The sequence below is a fragment of the Aedes aegypti genome, unplaced genomic scaffold (genome assembly GCF_002204515.2).
Source record: "Aedes aegypti strain LVP_AGWG unplaced genomic scaffold, AaegL5.0 Primary Assembly AGWG_AaegL5_hic_scaff_1346_PBJ_arrow, whole genome shotgun sequence".
Taxonomy (NCBI): Eukaryota; Metazoa; Arthropoda; class Insecta; order Diptera; family Culicidae; genus Aedes; species Aedes aegypti.
In genome coordinates, this window is record NW_018734779.1 from 15,150 (window position 1) to 35,518 (window position 20,369).

Here is a 20,369-nt window from a genome sequence, read left to right on the forward strand (position 1 = left end):
TACATTTGGTGCGGAGGAGAAACTTTTTTGACCGCAGATTCTTGTGGAGGTCACACACGCAAACAAATTCTGTAGTATAATCTACTGAATCCATGGTAGAATTAAGAACTGCACCAACGATTTTCAACCGACTACAAAAATCTGTTATGTTTACTATAATCTGGTAAAAATCACTGACCAGTGCAGTAAAAGTGACCATGTCTATAGTAGTCTCGACTACATAGCATTGTATTTCAATCCGTGACACTCACCTTACAACACAGTGTGGTCAAAAGTACAATGCCAAACTTGTCAAATCAAGAATGTTTTTAGTCATAAATGCTGCAACTGTAGTTAATTGAACCGAAAATATTTTCTTGTGTGGTGATGTTGACTATGTTCTGGTAGAGTTAACAGATTAGTGTAGTCGGTTGAAAATCGTTGGTGCAGTTCTTAATTTTACCATGGATTCAGTAGTTTCTACTATAAAATTCATTTCAGTGCAGTAGGCCCCATCATCAGTGGAATGATGCTCCTCCGTATTTCACGGCTAATGTTATTATCAGCCGTCAGCACTCGTCGATCACTTCGAACGTATCCCCGTTTATCGTAACACTGCTTTCTAGGCAAAGCCTGTTGCAGTCACCTACTAGCATGTACTTTGGTTTGGACGCCTACTTTGTCTTTTACACATTCAACTTTTGGTGCATCGCGAACAACTTGACTGGATCTGTTGAAAATGTTACTCTGCATAACATTTTCTAGAGCTATATTGAAAAACAGTCAAGAAAATCCATCACCTTGTCGTAGTCTTCGGCGGGATTCAAACGAACTGGAATGGTTGCCCAAAATCTTCACCTAATTTTACACGTCTTCCATTGTTACATACTTTTATCAGTCTTGTGAGATTTTTTTGGAAAGCTGTACTCATCCATGATTCTCCTTTGCTCTACGCGGTTGATATTAAAGTATGCCACCGTGAAATCGATGATTTTTGGAGAATTTATTTGTCTTATAGTAAAGATCTGATCCGTTGCCTATCGGCCGTCAATGAAGCCGGCTTCCCACTCGTTTTCTACAGGTGACAAACGATCAGAGACGTCTTTGAAACGACGGCAGATGGTCTGGGATAACACAGGTCGCATTTACTCACATTCCAATTTATCTCCAGGGGACGTTTTTTCTCCTGAAAAAGGCGAGTCTGCTGTTGCCGTTTCCGTCTATAACGTTCCACGTTCTGTCGGGTTCCTTGCTGCAGCATGACCACCCGAGCTGCATTATTCTCCTATGGAATCTGTCTACATTCCTTGTCGAACCAATCGTTGATAACATGATATTATCTACTGATAAATTAGACCGAACATATTTATTGATGTAAACTTAAATATGTGCCAACATTGCGCAGCATAAAAACACCCTCATCTCGAGTCGGTGTTTCGAATGCCGTCGGTCGACATCGCCGCCCTCAACAACACCATAAACAAAAATGGCTTCACACGAAAACTGCAGAATCCAATCATAGCCTACTGTCACACTCACACAAGTGCGCACAGCACTGCACTATGCATAAACTTATGCTCCCCTCGGTGCATCCTGGTATTACTGTATGCATGTAAATACACGCATACCAAGCCACCGCGGGTGTCCAATTTGATCATTGCCTCCTCCGCGACTTTCTGCTCGGGCCGTGGAGAGAAGTTGGGAGTCTTTTTTGTGTTGTTGTGGGGGATAGCTACCGAATCAACCTTTTGTGTACACCTTTTCCCTCGGTCTTCGGCTGACTGGTCGTGGAGTGGAGTTTAGCCATAGCCTGCTGGATTGAAGTGAAGTTGTGCAAAATTTTGTGCTCGTTCAGTTCAACTTGCAACTTTGTGTGCGATTGTCGTTGCCGTAGTCTTCGTCGGTCGTTGTCTTGTAGTCTCGCGATCGCTTTCTCGGAGTTACTCGGATTACGGACAGAGCGGAGTTTTTTTTTTTTCGGGGACATTGTCTTGTCGAAGATTTTCAGATTGTGAGAAAAGGTTCCAGTTTTTTTTCGAATACTCCATCCAAGTAAGTCGTGGGAGAACAGCATAAGGCCTTTCTGATTTACGGTCTAGCAGGCCTGGCCAAGTCGAAGATATTCGTAGTCGTCGTCGTGTGAATTGCCCTGTTTTCCTTTGGAGAAATCCGGTCTAGTAGGCTGGGAGGTGAAGAAAATTTTGACAGTGCATTTTCCCGAAGACCTGACGGAGGAAAACTGACAAGTGAGTCGTGCACAAAAAGAAAATTATGTTTGACAGTGCCGTAACACAATACAGATAAAAAGGGAAACGGGAAAGGTTTCATCATTTTTGCATCGGATGGTGAAAAAGGGGGTGGCTTATTAGCCCGAAGTAGTGGATCGGAGTTTTCCAGTTTTGGAGAAAAAGGCAAGCAACTATCCGAATGGATCTACATATTTGTTGGGGCTGGTTCCAGTTTTCATTGATGGATTAGCTGAAGAGACGACGAGGAGCAAGTGAGAGAGTGGTGTGGATTGGATTGAAGTGCTGCAGGCAGGCTTTTTTAGAATAATAGTGGCAGAAAAGCGTCAGTGTGTGAGTAGCGTGTTCCACTCGCACTCACAGAAGTAGCGGCCGATGGGAAACAGTAAAGACCGTCCGTCAAGTCGAGCATAATACTAATATTTTGACGGTGTTCTTATTGGAGAACTTTTCGGTGAGGTTTTCAATTTCACCTGTACAGAGACACCCATGCGAACATCTTGCAGCGAAATCGTGAACCGCATGTACAGTTACAGTCACCTCACAGTTATGGATAGTACACAGATATGGATCAGAGTTGGATTAAAACGGGAATATCTCATCAAAAAAATTGCAATTTCGCAGAACACATTTTACCTACGTAAACCATAAATCTGTGCAGCATCGCAATCAATTATAATATGCTAAAGCATATATTTTCCGTCTGTAGGGAATAAAATGTCACCCGTATGCCCAGAAGCGTTGATTCATAACTGTGGGGCAGTAGAAACCATACCACAGTTATGAATCGAAGATAAGACTTCCGATACAAACGCCAAAACGTATGCTTTCAATAACACACCATTCGTTCACCTCGCAGATAAATTGCTGTAATAATGTGTTGATCCATAATATGAGTCGATTTGATCCAAAATAAGGATCCTCCTCTCCCACTGATCCACATCTGGAGGATGGACAACGTATGGAGTTTGTATCGAAATCGAAACTTTTTGATAAATTACCGCAAATTTTGAGATGTATTCTCAAAAACAATTATATTCTGCAGTGCCTGGGATGTACTTTTGTTTTTTACAACGTCACCACGTTTTTTAATCATATTTTGTTCTAAAAAGGGACCCTTTGTTGATCCATAACGGTGGGGTGACTGTACCCCACAGATATGAATCAACTAAAGATAATGCTTTGCAAGCAACATTTGGCAAATATTTCGATGGCATTGAATGCAATGTCTGAAGCAGCAGATTATGAAAACCGAACTTACAGTCACTCTGCAGTTATGGATCAACTAAGAGTCTTTTTTCAGAACAAAATATGATTAAAAATCATAGTGACTCTGTACAAACCAAAATTACCTCCCTTTCACTGAAGAATGTACCGTGCAATCTCGCTAATTTGAACAGTACCTCATGCAAACCATCGCGGTTCATTTTTAATTTGAACATCTAGTCACCCTAGAAACGTGTTTCTGGTAACCTCTTTCACTGTTTTGTTTTGATTCTGCGTTCCGTTCCACAGCATTCCATTTCACTTTACTCTGTTCCATTAGCTGAATGACGTTTAAACCATTTTTAATCTGAACGATGTGCAAATTAGCGGGGTACAGATTAAAAAGTGTTCAGATTAAATGTGGTCAAACCAACGGGGGTACCCGGTAGTTGTTTTCATGAATACACTTGAAATTTCAAAATTAATTGCGGAAAAGTGTCGATTTCAAGACAATTTTAATCTGAAATGGGGCTCTCTGTCAGAGATGCATTTGATCGTGTTCTGTTCATGTTCTGTTCAAAGCTTGTGTTCACGAGAGCCGTGTTCATGTTCAAACAAATCCCGATGTTTGATCACAGCACACTGTTCATCTCTGGGCAACCGTTACCGTCATTCAGTGTTATACTTCTTCATCTTCTTGGCATTAACGTCCTCACTGGGACAGAGCCTGCTTCTCAGCTTAGTGTTCTTATGAGCAATTCCACAGTTATTAACTGAGAGCTTTCTTTGCCAAAGTTGCCATTTTCACATTCGTATATCGTGTGACAGGTACGATTATACTCTATGCCCAGGGAAGTCAAGGAAATTTCCATTACGAAAAGATCCTAAAACGACCGGGAATCGGACGCAGCCTTTTTCAAAACCGCCTGCGTAAAGATGGTTACCGCTGGTGGGTAAACCTTTAACGTGTTCGATAAACCTGGACACGGTGCCCCGACTGACCGTTATTATGCAAGAAAATTGTCCATCAAGTCACGACTCCCTGATCTCGTGCCCTATTTAGAGATCAGGGAGTCGTGAGTTCGATTCTCACTTAGAAGACGTGTAAATTTTTCGCAAATCTTCACATCAATTTGTCCATTTAATCCAATTGCAAATTATATGTAATCTTTAGCTTTTCGGTAGTTGTTAAACTTCCACTCGGCTGGTTAGCCGTAAACCACGATTCATAATTAAAAACATGCACTCCGGTAAGTCAAACCAGTTGCAAACATTTCTAATTATAACAACGGTATCTACATATTTTATACTTATTAAGAACAGTTTGATCAGCTTTTTGAGCGTTTTTCTAGGTTTTTTTCCAGTGCTTTTACGTAATTTAAACTATATTAGTTTATATTGGAAGTTTGAGTCAATAACTTCAAATCAAGATTTCTTGAGATTACTCCTAGGGATTTTTTTTTTAAATTGGCTCAGAGGTGCAGAATAATATAAGGAATCGAGCCCTGTACTCAGATTTGATGGACATATTTTTTTTGCATAATAACGGTCTGTCGGGGACCGTGCTGGAATATCCGATAGGCCTATTCACATGACGTTTCAAAACAGCTGATCGGGAAGCTCTTTGACAGTTCTTCTATGAAAATGACAGCCTCGTGTATGCACCGGTCTTCTACCGATGTAAACAAATGCATAGACGGACCTGTCACATGAAAAGGCCTATAGGGAAAGTGGTGACAAAATGAGCAGGGCTGGTACAATGGACACCGTGCCTTTTACCACGAAATAAACAGATGATGAAATAGGCTCAAACATGGCGATGGCACAAATCTCCCAAATGGCGGGGAAAGTGCCTTTCAAATTTTGGGAGGATACTCAGAATTTGATCTAGAATCGAATGAGCGGTGTGGAGCAATATTACCGACTTTCCAGATCTTAGAATGAGTACATACTTATCAAACTATAAACGAATGTGATATAGAGTCGCCTTACTAGTGATTTTTAGTATTTGTTGTTTGTAAATTTTATAAAAAAAAATTCTTACAGATCGAGAAATTTTTTTTCTCTAATTGAATGTGGATTTGACCGCAAAAGTGAAGTGAAGTGTTAAAATTCTATCAGTGGTTTTTCTCAAACATACTCTAATAATTCCTCCATAAATTTATGAAAAGTGTTGTATTTGAAATGTCACAATTTTTAGTAAAAAATGAGTATACAAAGTTTAAAGAATGTTTTTGGAAAAATACGTACGAAGTAAGAATAACTCTTCGCTTTTCGAATGCGGCTTAGAGAGTTTCAATTGGACGTGTAATCAGCGAGATATGGACTGAACACTTTTGCATGTTTTAAGGGGGTGAACCCAAACTTATGCACGGGAGTGTATGTTATTAGTCATTAGAAAGTTAAATAGCTCGTCTTCTTTACCAATCAAAGAATTTCAATTCAAAATATTTGAAAATATTTGGATCCATTAAAATAAACCTAATCCAATAACCAGGGTTCTGAATTTTCGTATCAATGATGCGAAATCTACGATTTTTCGCACGTAAGGAGAATGCTTTTTTCGCCTCCTCACGTGAACATCTTTTATCGCTCACACTAATTTTCCCTGGAGCTACGATGGAAGATAACCGAAAATCACTCCACTCTGTGGATAATTTGTTTTCACTCCATCATATTTTTCGCTCACCAACTGCTCCCGAGAATTATCACTATGTGGATAAACAAAAACTAGTGCCGGCGACGGGATTCGAACCTAGAACATTGCTAAAAACAACCGCGATACGCGCACGCTAATCATGCTACCACACCAACTTTACGAACGGAGTGGTTAATTTGGTGCATAAAAGCAACTGCTGCTCGTGGCGATGGATACAGGAAAAATTCTCCATGGATCGGAGAAAGAGAAAACAAACTTCTCACAGCTGAAATGTGCAACTATCTATTTTCGCTTAGTTTTGTGGACGGATAAAATCGCAAGGCAGCTGATCGCTGAAAATTGCTGTGAGGGATAAATCCATTATCGTGAGAGTGAGTGAGAATTCGGAAGCCTGATCATTTGATTCAATTGTTCAGTTGAAAAATCAAAATCAGAGGGAGGTATGTTACTTGAAGCAAGTACATTTCCTGGTGATTTTCAGTTGATGAAGAGACGGAATACCTGTGGTGGCATAAGCATGAGTGTTTCCATTTAATTTGAAACAATTCAAACGGTTACTCGTAGAAAGATAATTTGAAAAGGAGGAACAAAAATTACCTGCGAATACTTTGGCATAGGTATTTCCATTCGATATCAAAAGATTCGAACGGTTACCAGACGGAAGAAAATACGCTTGTGAATAAGCATGATTATAATTTACCTGATGGGTATGATTATTAAGCAAGCGTAACAGACAATGAGAATTGCTGGATATTTTACATGAGGAATTCTGGCTACGAAGTACGATGCCGTTCATCTGCCTGGTAGGAACCTCAAAGATTCGTTTGCGCGAAGGCCAATCCCAAAAAATAGACATAGAGTTGCCCCCGCAATTCGCGCATACAAACTTTTTGGTATCTTCCTCTTAGAGGACAGATGTCCTTAGCGTCACAAATCATACATTTAGCATCTATGCGGCAATGTTTGGTAGCATGCATGGTAGCATGGTAGCACCGACGGCACTGAGTTGGGTTCTGAAAATACCCTCCAGGTTTCTGGAAATGTTCCCATGTCACCCGGGCATCGAACATAAGTCTTGCTTTTACTAAAGTTTCAATATTATTTGGATAACTTTTGTTAAAGTGATTTAAATAATATTCTTGAGAAAGCCCTTCTCGACAAATGCAAGGTTTTGTTCTCTTTTTCATAATGATTACTTTTATTGGGGGAAATCCAAGTAAATTATTTATTCCATTTTGCTTATCTTCATGTGACTTATAGTCACGAAGAGACGACCTTGAACAAACGTTTAGTTTTGTCGTCATAAGTAAAAAATGTGCTTCTTTTATTCAAGATGTTTGAAAAGAAGTTCGCGAGCTTCCGGCAAAACGTGGCGGTCTAAATTCTTTGCGATATGGAAGGAAACGTTGATTCCGCTAATGGAGTTCAAGATCTCTTGCCTGAATCTCCCAAATTGGGAACAACGGACCATAATAATTCATAATTTCTCCAAAAATGTCTCAAGTAATATCTACTGAAATTCAAGCGCCCGTAGTTTTTCCAGAGATTATAAAATTTGGCAAATAATTCGTTACTTTCATGAAAAATATCTCTTCATGCTAAAAACTCGGAAACCGAAGCACCGTCACCGCCTTTGAACATATCAAAACCATTCGACACTTCACCCTTGTATTGGTGTTTTCAATTGTGAACCTCAACTAGTAAATCTACGGAACACCAACAGCTCGATGTTGTTTGGGGCAAAAAGCTTCCATACCACACCACCATCATGATGCTCCTTGCCGGAGCGATCTTGTTAGTCACTTAACCAGCCCCAATATAGTGATTTGATTCTGGTCTTGCTCTGTGCGCCCAGTTCGCCTGGAACCGACCGGGTGAATTGGATCGGCAGCAAACTCAATGAACACGTAGTTCTACTAGACTCACCCACCTACCCTACATATCGGACCCCTGGAAGGAAGGAGGCCGCAATGTAGGTCTTCCATGGTTCACCCCCACCTCCTTCTGCATAGGGGTTAATCGGTTTCTTGGATGCAGCTCCGTTTCACAGTGCTTCCTGAGAACTAAATTCGTGATTGAAATTATTTTATCCCCGAAAAGTTGATTTTAACGTTTTCAATGTTTTCAGAGAAGTTGTTGGGGATGTAGAAGCTCTTCTCAAGGAAGTATTATTTTGTAAATAAAAGAACCCGAATTTAGTACTATACCATTTGATTTCACTTGAGTTTGTATCCTTTGACAAATACGCATATTTTGACCTCAACTGTAAGACTGTTGTAAAGATTTTGGGTTATTTTTCAGAATTGTTTGAATCGATAAAATACGCAGGTTTTTCTTCCAGAAGACATCAATAATATATCGTTTATTGATATGCTTAAAAATCAATTATTTCACTAACAATTTTCTTACATTTAAAGCAAAATTTTCAGTTTGAATTGGAAAGAGTAACTCAATAGCTATCGAATTTGTCGAAATTCAAGCTAGGGTTTGCTTTTCTACGTTTAGATATTTGTCACATGTTAGTTTTAGATACTATTTTTGAGAGCTTGAAGAATAAAAGACGACAAAAACTGAACGTTTGTTCAAGGTCGCCTTGAAAGGTCTCTCAAGTGACTATAAGTCACCTGAAGAGATCAAAAATGGAATAAATGATTTACTTGGATTATCATTGTGAAAAAGAGAACCCAATATGGTATTCTTTGGCTTTCTCAAGAATATTTTTCAGTTCACTTTTACAAAATTCTAAATAATATTAAAGCTTTAGAAAAAGCAAAACTAATGTTCGATGTCCGTGTGACATGGGAACATTTCCAGAAACCTGGAGAAAATCTCCAGAACCCCACTCAGGACCGTCAGTGCCAAAAGTGGGGTCATGGTACCAAACATTGCCTCACAGACAAACAGACGTAACATTTAGAACAAATTTTGATGAAAATCATAGTCGCGGGAACATATACGCCCAATGCTAATATCGGTGTGTTTGGCCGATGGACCAACAGGTGGCGGTAGTGTGTAAACGTCAAACACGAACAAAAACGAGGCGAGCGCTGCGGGTGGTGGATTGGCCACCTACCATGTATTTAAATTGACTGTTTAAAAGATGGTTGATGGACATTGATGAGAGTGTGACGTCTGTTTGTCTGTGACTGCGTCATGAATGCATGATTTGCGGAGGTGCTTAAAGGAGATACCAAAAAGTCTGTATGTGCCAATTGCGGGGGCAACCATAAGTCTAACTTTTGGGATTGCCCTTCGCGCAAACGATTTGTTGAGGCTTATATCTAGCATATGAACGGACACATGGCTTTGTGGGCTTCGTGGCCGTGCGGTTAGTGTTACCAAGCATTTAGACGCATCGAGTGTGGGTTCGATTCCCGCTTCAGTCCGGAAAACTTTTCGTCAGAAACGTATTTCGACTGTGCCACTGGGCGTTGCATGCTAGTCCGTTGTCTAGTGTGGTGCTTCCTTCAAAGGGCAAATCGTCCCACTGGAAGCATTGACGTGTCGGTGTCTTTTTAAACATATTTCGTAGCCAGGATTTCTCAGGCAGAATCTCCAACAATTCACAATTTTCAGTTAACGATCGCTTGCTCAAGAATCATACCCATCAGGTAAAGCTAATTTTCTTCCGTCGGATAACCGTACGAATCTTTTAATTTCGAACGGATTTACTCAAGTAAAAATCCTATGCCAATATTGTCGCAGGTATTTAATTTCTTCTTCAAATAGAGCGATATTCAAAACTGAAAAGGCAATAATAGATGGTTATTTTCCAGTGGTAGCAAAACCGAAATCCTGAAGCAAATGAAACACAACACAAAAAGCTATGTATTCACATTATGCTTGATTTATAATCACTATTATTTCGATCCAGTTTCCTAATTACTTGGAATTCGCGTTTTTCATTATTTCTCATACGTTTTGATAGTTCTCGACTACCATTCTTCCATGCGCTTGTGTTGGAAGTTTGAGAAATTTGAGAACCGTGTGTAGCGCGATCAGTGAGTGGAATACAAACATCAGTGTCGCCGCTCGGCAGGCCTGTGAAAGAAACTCAATGTTCGGAAGGTTCTTGCCTGTACTTTTTGCCGCTGACGCCAACTGTTAGCATTTAACACTTCAGTCGTCGCGCTGTTGTATTTTGTACAACACTGGTGAAAAAAGCTCGCGTTTCGCTCACGACAGCAGCGTGGTTGTTTTGAAGGTGACGAATCGCGCGACAACTGGAAGGATAAGAGCGAAGTAAACAGTCTTTCCCCTATGGACCATTTTTTTTTTCTTTCTTTCTTTATTAACGAGATTTTTAGCCCTGGGCCAGTGAATCTATTGTCACCCAACACGGAGCAACAAATACGTTGTCATCTCCTATTCTTGTTGCAACAATTTTATTCCGCAACATCAGTTTATCACCACTTGAACAGAATATGACAATGATCGCTCACCACGTGCGCAGCGATTTTCTGGGCTTCGCATTTTAATTTTCGAGAACTTTCTTCGTGTTGGTAAGCATTGACACATTATCGAACAGCATCCGTAAAACAAATTTGGGTCTGATAACACTATACTGAATTAATCGCGAGTTGAAAGTGTAGCAACAATGTTGCGACCTGTGATTGTCATGACAGTTTTGCTTTTGATTGTATCCCTATCCGCAAAAGTTGGGTCACATGGTTGTGAGCGAGCTTGCTTTGCTGTTTGTTTTTCGTTTGTTTAGATGACAATTTGATTCACTGTCCTGGGCTAGTTCATCTCGGGACCAACGGCTTTACTTCTCTTCCGAAGGAAGTCGTCACTACAACTTTTTTGTCAATGACTATCACGGGGATGGGATTCGATCCCAGGTCCTCGGCGTGAGAGGCGTGTGTTCTAACCACTACACCAGGTCCGTCCCCTATGGAGTGTTCGGAGGTCAATAGAAGTGAAAACATCAACGATAATTAAAATTTTTGAAAACCGCGTTTGAAAAATAAAAGTGAAGTAATTTTAAGCTCGGAGGTCTTGAGGTTTTTAAGTGAGGTGAATATCGTTATGATATGATGTCAAATCTGATAATTTGGTTACCATAATTTAAATCCTTTTCAAGAAATGCAATGATGGCTTTTTTTGTTTAGCCCAAGTAAGGGAGGCCGGGACAAGATGAGCACCCCTCAATTTTGAAACTGATTGAATAGTGTTTATCAAAATATTGTTATACACGGTTGACACCGAATTGAGATTCATCCAATTACTATCCTTGAGAAAAGTTATTAAAAAATGTATACATTTGAATATGAGTAAATTATCATCAACTTATGAAAACATAGATTTTTCCTGTAAAAATAAGTAAAATAGGACTTTTGTCGTCTAACAATATTTTGACCAAATTTCTGATTCGCGCCAACATTTCAAACCTTTTGAAGAGTCTTTTAGCTTATGAGGAAAAAAATCAGCAAAAATTACTGCACTTTACTGCCGTGAATCGCAAGTCAGTCCCTTGTGTAAAAAGTAGGCATTGAGAAAATGGCGTGTGAAGTTTCCAAACTCGATTTCCATACGAATATTGAAAAAACTTCAAAAGATTAGAACGTATTAAAATCTCAATGAATCTTTCACAATTTGCTTTTCAACACGATAACTTTCTGAAAAAAAATATAAAGATGATCGAAAAACGGTTCATTTTTGAGTTACACGGTGCGGAAATCTGTATTGGGACTGATATGCGGTTACTTTTCATTATGGGACAATTGGTCGGTGTTAAGTCAGAGTGGACCAAGTGACATTTTTCATTGTTAGAGAAAAATGGGTTTAAAGTGTACCGCTTTGTAAATTTTGAACTCGTTTAAATTTTGGCTCAATATTTAATGCCTGCATGGTTAAACTGTGTGCATATCTCTAAGATAACAATATTATCAGGACCCTTCGGCACCAGTATCGTAAATTCTTCAATAATCCATATCGTCAATACCGAAATCGATGGCATTACGTTAGCTTGAAAATTAAGGTTTTGTAGGGTCAGGGCATTGAAGACCAGAAATATTCAAATTTGTGTTCAGTCAGAGTGGACCAAGTGAAAATCTTGAGTACCGACCAAAATATACTGGTCCAATAAGCGGGTTCTACCACATTCCATACATACACCATAGAACTACCATAAACTTCTATCGGACTTTGAAATTGACTCAAAAAAATGCAATAATCAATTAGTTTATTGCTTTTCAACATTTGGTCCGGCCTGTCTGCACATAAATTGTTGCAATTTCTGACTACCCATCCAAATATGGTAAATGGTCAAAAATCAAAATCAAATGCATCGAATTGAGTAATATTCAAAAATTTCTATTGATATATAAATAGAAGAATCATTCGATGTCGAAAAGTCTGACAAATCTCTTGAAATGTTTTTCATTTCCTCGCATTCCTCGCATTTTCGCAGTTATGGTAATAATCACTTGGTCCACTCTGCCTCCACACTTTTATCGATTTTTATTGATCATCCAAAGTAAATTTGTTACATATCTCTAGCAGTTTACACCATTAATCAAATCTGATCAAAGTGGAACGGATGTAAGGTAATTCGCATTAATGAGAGAATATTCCAATTTCCCCAAGTTTTGTACTTGGTCCCCTCTGACTTACGCCGATCAATTTGACTTGCTGTTTTTCCTACTTTTTTCCGACCAAATCTTACTATCTCATTAGGGCAGCTAAAAGAGCATTGGAAGATATGTTGAAAACTGAACTCACCTCAATTTTGATGAAAATGCAGATGGGACTGACTTGCGATTCACGGCAGTTTATTTGATTTAAGTAATTTTTACAAGTCGGGGTATGGATATGAGATTTTTTTTTCGAAATCATTCAAATACGCTTAGCAATGCTTGGACTAGATGCTTAAGCTTTATTACATCTGTTGGTTAGCTTGTATTCATGAAATTGAGCTGTTATACAGTCCTTTCTCATCGTTTCCTTCCATTTTAGTAAAACAAAATAGATAATGCGTTCAAATCTACAAATTGTGAAATGATTCAAGACATTTCTGCTCAAACAGAAAGTGCTCTTCTTGCTCCGTAGGGGTACTCAACTTGCCCCGCATCTTATTTAAGCCAACTGAAAAACTTCTTTTTCGTTTAATCATTTTATTCTATGAAATACTTATTTTACAAAGCTGCTATGTTTATGGATGATAGAAAACATGTTATACAGTTAACTCTCCCTTGCTCGATATTGAAGGGACCATCGAGTTAGGGAGGTATCGAGATACAGAATACATATTTTTCAAATTTTAAACATTTAATTATTTTGACAAAACACATTCAAAAAAGTAATTTAAATGTGAAATATAATACAATTTTACCACATTTACCTATGTGAAACTTTTTTACCGGTCGGCAATAAAAGAAAATTTTATCACCCAGGACTAGGCAGTAAACCTCAATTTTACTATCAATTTAGTCATAATATTCAAATTCTTGAATTTTTTTAACAGTTGGAGGACATTTGGAACTTTTCATGAAAATATCGAGTTAGAGAGGTAAATTCACTTGGGAAACTGGAACAGATAGCATCGAGTTAGGGAACATCGAGTTAGAGAGGTATCGACTTACAGAGGTATTAAAGCATGCTAAATTGAAGGGACCGCGCATTCCATCGAGTTAGGGGAAATATCGAGGTACAGAATATCGACTAAGGGAGAGATGACTGTATAAACGGTTCCATGTCATTTTAAATAAAAAATGATGGCACACTCAGCAAAAATCGGTCTATCTTTCAGGCTCATTTTGCCCCGCCCTACCCTATTTCGTATGATGTTCATATTACCACCAACAGCAGTTCATTTTACTCACATAGTGCAAGTACAAGGACCATTAACATCTCTTTTTGCTAACGATGAAAATATCTGCAAATTTAGCTATCTTTGTCTGAACACGTGTTGCTGCGTTAGATAACATCTCTACGTTGTGCGAAAAACTAGACAAAATCATCGTTTTTCTATTAGAAACAAGATGATATCCTTAGAGAGTTCATTTTACCATCCCTTCTCTTTCTTTTGAGTTTACTTTTTAAGTAAAATGCAAAGTTTTGGTTGCTTAGGATGCCTTTATTTTTCAACAATATGAAACTGCACCAACTTCAAATTTTTCCACTACTTTTTCGAGCAAAGTGTATTTACTTTTATATGCATAGTATAAATTAAAACATAAGTGTTACGATCAAAAAAGGTGTTGGTTCGACAATCCACATGGGGCAGTTACGCTTTTATGGTGATCAGAAATTTCGGCGCGAGTTCTGGGCATCCGGAGAGACCTCAATACCTTCGGAGAGACTGCTAGAATTTATAAAGAAATTTTCAAAATTTGAGCAGAATACGAATTTTTCGATTCGGGAAGCCACTCTTAGAAATTTGGTTGGATTCTTCAATTCCGATAGAAGTTTTGGAATTCCAAAGAGAATCCTGTCATTTACCCTCTAGTGGAATTCTGGAATTATGGGAGAAATCCTGGGTTTCAATGTGTTATTGCAATCTGCGATTTCAGTGGAAATTCCAATAGAAGTTTTTGTTTTATGGTGCGTATTTTGAGATTTATGTGGGAATGCTGGAAGTTTAATTTATGATTCCGCATTACGCATGAAACAACAACAACCAATAAAATTATCAAGAAAATTTCATGGGAAAATATTATTATGTTCAGATACAAGCAATTTGAATCCTAGCCCCGTAGGTAGGAAGGGTCTCAACATCCCGAAAAACTTCTCTGATGACCTCTGAAACCAACTTTTCGGGAGTAAAGCAATTTCGATCGCAAATTCATACCTTAGGAAACACAGAGCATCCATAGTGTGTGGGGGTCCGTCCACAACCGACCGGTATAAACGAAAGAATTACAGTGACCCCACGCAGTTGAATCACCCACAATTTATGAATCAGCTGATTTCAAAAGACAAAATTATTATCAAATTTGTCACAAAACATCACAGAGTTATTTTTACACATAGTTTCTTATCAGTAAAAATAATTCTGTGATGTTTTGTGACAAGTTTGATAATAATTTTGTCTTTTGAAATCAGCTGATTCATAAATTGTGGGTGATTCAACTGCGTGGGGTGACTGTTTGTTCCTGCAGGGCTTAGCAGCGGCAATTCTCACGACGACAATCCGGCATAAGCGTCCCGCCCGGAGTGCACGGCGAGTAGACGATTATTCAATCAGCTGGTATTTTTCTCTTTCTTTTTTTTTCGCAGAAGTTCAGCCAGTGATCCGATCCGGAGTGTTGGGCTGGTGGTGTACGGACAGAAAACCGTGTGGAATCGCGGCTCAAGAGGGTCCGACGTGAAGAAACAGTGAAACGGCAAACAACTAGTCTTTTTCTTATTTTTTTTCCTTTCTTTTGTGTGTGAGAATTGAAAGTGGATCAAAAGTAGCTCCCCAGAGCCAGCAATCAAAAGCTCTAGTGTGGCCATTATAGTGCAGTGCGGTAGCCAGCAGCTGTTAAAAGCTGGTGAAAGAAGGTGGTGGTGTGCGTCAAAAGCGAAGCGAATATCGACTGCCCCCCGGAGAGAAATTGGTGTGAGCGAGAGAGGGGCCTCTGTGATCCCCCGCCAGGTCGGTATTGAGGATCGGCAACGTGCAATTTTTAGTGGAATTAATGGTTGCCGGGAAATCGATGATCCAAACCGCCCCGGTCCGAAACTGACGGATAGCTTAGCTGGCCTAGCATAGATAGATAGAGAGAGGAAAACAAGCACCACACGCATCAAAAGGTGAGTTCACTTTTAATTGATTATTCGTAATAGACGCAGGCTTCTTACCGGTCGTGTGGTCATCTGAATTGGCTCCACATTCAATTTGGTTAGGGAAATCTTTAATTAAACACATTACTACCGTCTTATACTTATTCACTTATTGAATTTTACGCAGAAATCTTCATTTTTTGGTACTCTCAAAGGCTTTTGTTTATGCAACAAGCTGCAGAATGATGATTTGTACTGCACGAGTCGTACATTCATCTAACGACGTTTGACAAGTTGGATAATAACGAAGAGTGCTGCAAAACTCATCATTCTGCAACGTTTTCGTAGAAGACCAACTGCCATTTTTTTTGCAATTTCTGAATATTGTTGTGTCTATCTACTACGCAACTCGAAATAGGCGCGTAATGAAAGGCGCGTAAAAATCATTACTATAATCGCACTGCATAATTTAGAGCAGGTAAGTCTATTAAGATGAGAAATTGTAAAAAAATAGTTCACGCAACAAGTTCCAGAATGATGATTTTTACAGCACGAGTCGTACATTTGTCCAACAAGGCTCGCCGAGTTGGATAATTACGACACGTGCTGTAAAAGTCGAGTTCTGAAACGAGTTGCGTATTATTTGCAATTTCGTAAAAGACCACGTAAAGCGTTGCATACATCATTACACCACTGATTTCAGTTGCGTAAGGACTATTACTGCACTGCATAATTCAGTGTAGGAAAATAGGCCGTTTCATGACAGATTGGCGTGATGAAAAACAGCCTATTACAATGAGAAATTGCAAAATAGTTATTTATGCAACTAGTTGCAAAATTATATTTGCTGAAAAAATCGAGTTTTGCAACGAGTTGCATACAACATTTTTTGCTGTTTCGAAAAATGCCGTTTCAGCTGGATGAACTCTAAAAGCACAAACAAACAATTCAAGAGAACCCATATGGGCATTAGCCTGGGACACGGTTATATGAAAAATCTGGACAAACATTTGAAAAGGGCCCAAGAGGTCTTGAGCCTTTTTTTAGAAACGTTGCTGTTGAGCCCTTCTTAGCCCGCCCACGCAAACTAACACCACTTTCAGAAAGATTGGCGTTAGCTCTTTCTGATAGTGGTATTGGTGAGCGTGATCGAGTTGAATTGGGCTCAACAGCATCTTGCAAAGCCAATGTTTACCAATGTCGATGTGCCCTTTTGAAATGTTTGCCCAGAAATTTAGATTTTCAGCTCGTTCGGAGAAACTATATTTTAGCGTCAGACGTTCAAAGTTTGTATGGGATTTACTATGGCAAAACTTACTTTGACAAAGAAAAACCGCCAGAGATCGCCCATTGTCTTCTATTAAAATTCTGAACACAGATCTTGACAGGTATTTTTACGATGAACAACATTGCCGAAGACCGCAAAGCAATCCGATGCTGGTGAAAAAAGTTATTAAGACAATACCTATCGAGATCTGTGTTCAGAATTTTTATAGAGGACAATGGGCGACCTCTGGCGATTTTTCTTTGTAAAAGTTAGTTTCCTTTAGTAAATCCCATACAAAACTTTGAACGGCTGGCGCTAAAATATAGTTTCTCCGGTCGAGGTAAAATTTTACACAGTTGTTATGGGACCCAAATGCAGTCCAAAAAGTGGACTGGAGCGAGAATCTAAATTTTGTCCCACACTAATGGGCATACAGCCATGCGTGAAACTACGCATTCAGTGAAGTGACTCGCCATGTAAATCAAATAGAATGTACCTTCAATCGAGTCGAGAATAGTCACCTCGCTGTACGACACCGACAATTCTCACCTCACGGCAATCGTAGAAGAAACTCAAGAATCTGATGCAATTGTGCTTATTCTGTGCGGCATGCAAGGCGAGATAAGTCGTTGAGATGTCGACTCGCTCCCATTTGATTAGTCGCCTCACGTCACCCGTGGTGAGAACGACTCGCCTCGACTCACGCGCCGCGCCGAATAAGCACACATGGCATGAGGAGACTGGGTTATTCGGTTGACGCCTACCAAAACAGTACTGAAAAGTGCTACTTTTCAGCACCGAAAAGAGTGATGAAAAGTAGCATTTTTCAGCACTGTTTGTGTCGGTAGGAAAAGTAAGCCGTTATGTTGATCAACTTCTTAATGAAAAGTTGATTGATTTACAACGGAATTGCAAAAAGTACATTTCAGAGTTGGTAGTGAGCTGGGAAATACCGATACGAAATTTCTGTACATCAAAAAGAGCCGAGATTCTGATGTCACGAACTGTTACTGTGAGTCGTGATCTCAAACTATGGACAAATATGATAAGAGCCCGTAATTGATCAAAACATATTTTTGTATTTTATCAAAGGTGATAAAATATCGAATGAGAATCATTTCATGCTTATTCAAAAGTAATATCACGAGAGCACCTCTTCTTGTGATTGAATACAAAGTATTAAAATTCGCTTCTTTTTACTTTTTCTAACAAAAATGATAATTAAATTCAATTATTATTATTCTAGTATTCTAGTGATTCTTTCTAAAATCACTTAATGAACTTCTCCAGGGATGCTACCTGCAATTTTTCAAGGGATGCTTAACCCATATAGGCCTGAGTGAAAGCAAAAATACTGAAACCCTCACCGCTCAACGAATTATTAACGGATTCAAATGATTTTTTGTCAGTTCACTGGCCCACATATCTAGAAGTGGCCAGAGGAACTCGGAAATATTTATGTGGCCGGAGTTATTCCGGTGGGTCACTGGTATCAGGTATCAGAAGGCCGGCTCCAGAGGCACGTTCCCCACCAGTTGGGCGATTTGTGCCATCGCCATATTTGAGCCTATTGCATCATCTACCCGAAAGGGAAAGGGAAGGGAAAGATGGGAGGAAAAATGAGTGGGGTCCCTTGAAGAGGGAAGTTCGCATAAGCGATATTAGAGCATGTAGCTCCATACCACAATGGGTTCGAACAGCGCCCTAAAAACGGCACTGCAAAACGCATAAGCGTAATAAGAGCCTTTAGCTTATTATCGTTTACTTGTGAGAATTACATCACACCCGCACAGCATGGTGAATGAAATCATTTGATTGATGAATTTCCTCGCATAGAACGATATTTTCTGAGTTCATCAGTGCATTTTGTTTTGTTCCGTATAAACGTACAAAGGATGTCGAATCAATCCGTAGCAGCTGTCAAATCAACTTTGTTATCATAAACTAAGGCGTACAAGGCTACAGATTAATTCATAATAAAATCTGCACACCCGTATGTCAATTTTCATCATATAAATAATACACATATATCGCCTCAACTATGATAAGCGTAAGTCCTTTTTGACGACATCTTATACGGAATCTTGCCACATATAAGCATCGTATAACGCAAAAGGTGATTTCGTTATATGTACCTTCTGGTTGTCTTCGCGGAGTCACAACTATCACACACAAATGAGTCAGCACGTTGAATATTTGCCATGTGATAGTTGAGTCGGCAGTGGCCTGTCAACGCTCTGACCAAGACACTGTAATTCTGCTTTGACACATTTGATAAATACTTCGCCACTCTTGGAGATGGCTCAGTAATGTACAATTTTGTTTGACGACACGACTCCAAACTATTCCAATATTGCTTGTGCTGAGTTGCCGCCCAAGAATTTATCTGAAGCTTCACCCAGCACTTCGAAATTGGAATAGCCGTCTCAGGGCCAATGAAGTCATGCGATGCAACCTTGAGTTTTAATTGACTTACGTTTGACTACATCGCTGATTATAGTCAACGACATCGGAAACTTTATGTGTTGACTGTTGATTTAATTTTTCCTCAGTCCCGTTGGTCAGTATTGCTAAAGGTCCTTTTTGACATGTTTATTAGTACTTGGACAAGTTGAATATTTTAAGTTCACTACTTTTGTCATGTTGGTCAATAATAATTTTGATCAGTTTGTTTAATACATCTGCTCATATTCAAATCTGGTCTTGTCTGTTTTCATTTAGATTCGTCGTAAATACATTTCTATGTGTTAGAAACTTTACTAGAAATAATAAAGAAATAGAAAGTCATTTTTTATTGTCCGGATCCACTTTTCGGTGACAAAATAAAGCTTCATCGCGCCTAAGCCTTATCTATTTATTATAATTTTGGGAGAATGAAGTTGTTGTAGCTTTATGATACCAACATAATAAATGTGTTTTTTTATTATGATTCTAATGAGAGAAGCATAACAAATTAATATTTGTGTCACATTCTACTCGATGGATCCTTAGTCATTCTCCTCATTAGTCAATATTGTAACCATTTAAAGAAAATCTAACCTATCTGCATCAAAGCGTGGCTACGGCTTCTGTTACCCCGATGCTTGGTAACAGGATAACCGTTGGATCACATCCGTAAGATTGATGCATCTATGCCAGATGGTTGATGACGCGGCATTAAACAAATTTTTTCTGATGTGATACCACCACGACTGGACATGTCTTTGGTTCCCATATAAGTGCTAATGGGGTAAACCCACCCATCGCGGCAAGATTGCACGTCCTAGGGGAGGGATTTCTGACGGAAATACATAGTTGCATTTAT

General features: G+C 39.1%; 1 long non-coding RNA gene across 1 annotated transcript in view; it reads left to right on the forward strand.

Annotated features, from left to right (window-relative positions):
- Positions 1-1,621: 1,621 nt before the first annotated feature.
- The window catches only part of LOC110680420, a 32,989-nt gene continuing 14,241 nt past the window's right edge, over positions 1,622-20,369 (forward strand). The window contains exons 1-2 of the long non-coding RNA XR_002502872.1: positions 1,622-2,031; positions 15,310-15,828. This is a non-coding gene — a long non-coding RNA (uncharacterized LOC110680420). The remainder of the gene's footprint in view (positions 2,032-15,309; positions 15,829-20,369) is intronic.